Source organism: Eptesicus fuscus, chromosome 3 (assembly GCF_027574615.1).
Source record: "Eptesicus fuscus isolate TK198812 chromosome 3, DD_ASM_mEF_20220401, whole genome shotgun sequence".
NCBI lineage: Eukaryota > Metazoa > Chordata > Mammalia > Chiroptera > Vespertilionidae > Eptesicus > Eptesicus fuscus.
The window spans coordinates 66,783,854-66,786,185 of NC_072475.1; the positions used below are offsets into that span (position 1 = coordinate 66,783,854).

General features: G+C 49.9%; 1 pseudogene; it reads right to left on the reverse strand.

The window, feature by feature from the left end:
* Window positions 1–675: 675 nt before the first annotated feature.
* On the reverse strand, window positions 676–1,609 carry LOC103290681 (40S ribosomal protein S2-like; annotated as a pseudogene).
* Between the last annotated feature and the right edge of the window lie 723 nt (window positions 1,610–2,332).

Below are 2,332 nucleotides of genomic sequence, written 5' to 3' on the forward strand. Positions count from 1 at the left end.
ATTTGCACAGAAGGATGTGAACTAAATCTGGAAATTAACAGGTAAACGACCAGTAAAATGGATGAAATAAAGATTTATGCTTCTTATTTAGTAAGATATCCTGAGTTTGACACTTGTTAGTATTAGTTCAGTGTCTATGAAATAAAGGCTGATGAATCTGAAATGGCCTTGAAATGGCCTGTGGACCTCTAGTTCTTATGTCCTATGTTCAAGGCAAAAGGAAAATGGAAGGACCATGCCAATTATTCATGTCTCTCTTCCCCCTCCTCCCTCCCGAATATGCCCGGTTAACGTCTACTTATTGGTAATTCTCCCTGGTCTAGACTGAGGAGCTGAGAAACTAGAAAAAGAATGGTCATAATTGCCTTACACAATCATGGTTCCCTATCCGAAGTTGTACACAATGTCATTATAAATAAAATAGTATTTCAGATGTTAATTCAGAATGGGGAATAGAGAGTGCATAGGCAGCTATTGGTTAGGGTCAACGGTCTTTTGGACTCCCACTCACTGCTGATGTGGTTCTGGTTTCAAACCTTCACAGCAACTCATATTATTGGGGCTCACTGAATTTCAACCCTTGGTCCATTTCTCTTAGATATTTCACTACTTGCTCATAGCTTACTTTGAATCACTAATACTTATATTTTATTTTTATGTATTTTTTTAGCAGGCTTAAATCATCACTTTACTTTTCTTGTATGAAATTATGTGGTGGCCACAGCTGGAGCCTGGGTCCTCTGCACAGACACTCTGGTGTGGGTCTTTACAAGATGGTCAGTGAATTCCTGATAGGGAGACTTGGTGAACACAGTCTCTTTCCAGCGATCCGGGGTGAGATAGCTGTAGGTCTTAGAGATGGCATCAAAGGTGGCCTTGGCGAAGTTGCCCAGGGTGGCAGTGCAGCCCCTGGCCGAGGTGTAGCAGTCATCAATACCGGCCATCATCAGCAACTTCTTAGGCACAGGGGCCGAGACAATGCCGGTACCCCTGGGGGCGGGGATGAGCCGCACCAGTACAGAGCCACAGCGGCCAGTCACCTTGCAGGGAACCGTGTGGGGCTGGCTGAGCTTGTTTCCCCAGTAGCCTCGCTGCACGGGCACAATGGAGAGCTTGGCCAGGATGATGGCTCCACGGATGGCAGTGGCTACTTCCTTTGAGCGCTTAACACCCAGACCAACATGTCCATTGTAGTCCCCAATGGCGACAAATGCCTTGAACCGGGTCCTCTGGCCAGCATGTGTCTGCTTTTGCACAGGCATGGTCTTTAACACCTCATCCTGAGGGATGCCCCCAAGAAAAAGTCAATGATCTCAGATTCCTTGATGGGCAAGGAGAATAGATAGATTTCCTCTAGGGATTTGATTTCATGTCCTTGACCAGGCGGCACAGCTTGGTGACAGGGATCCACTCCTTGTCCTCGGCCTTGCCTCCACGAGCTCCGCGGCCTCGGCCCTGGCTGTGACCCCGGCCCCGGATGCCGCTGCCAAAATCCTCCACAGAAGCCGCCTCGACCTCCCATTCTGGGGCCCCCGGGGCCTCCGGGGCCTCCGGGTCCACCCGCAGCACCAGCGTCATCCGCCATTTGGTGTTTCGTCGGAAAAGAAGCACTAATACTTATATTTAACACTAGCTTTCCCGTTGCAGGAAAAATCCTGCAATAGGATTTCCTGCTGCACTCTACCCCGCCTCCGCTCCTCCCTTGTCCCCCGCCTCGCCTTCTCCTCCAGCCCGCCCACGTTTCCCTTCACCCCCCGGCCCCGCCTCCGCCCCGCCTTTATCACCCGCCTCGCCTTCTCCTCCAGCCTGCCCGAGTTTCCCTTCACCCCCCGCCCTGCCTCCGCCTCCGCGCTCCCCCCCCCCCCCCCCCCCCCCCCGCTTGCTTGCTTCTTCGAAGCTTTACTCCCTTCTGCAGCTGTTGGCTTCTTTGAACGCTGTCTTGATATGCAAATTAGCCGCCATCTTTGTTGGGGCAATTTGCATACTCATCCTGATTGGTTGGTGGGTGTGGCTTGGCTGGCAGGCGTGGCTTAGGTGTAGCGAAGGTGCGGTCAATTTGCATATTTGTCTATTATTAGATTAGATGCTGACCTTCCCTACAGATATGCTGTCTTCTAATTCTGTTTACATAGGACTCAGACAATACATATCCAACACACATTTACTCAGCATCTACTGTGTACCAGGCACTGTTCTAGCAAGTTGAGGTACATCAGTGAACAAAACTGGCAAAATCTTTAACCCTTGTAGTGTGTCCATTCTGGTGAGGAGAGAGAGAGGATAAAAATTAAATAATAGTCTGTTAGGAGATCATGTTATGAGAGGAAGCACA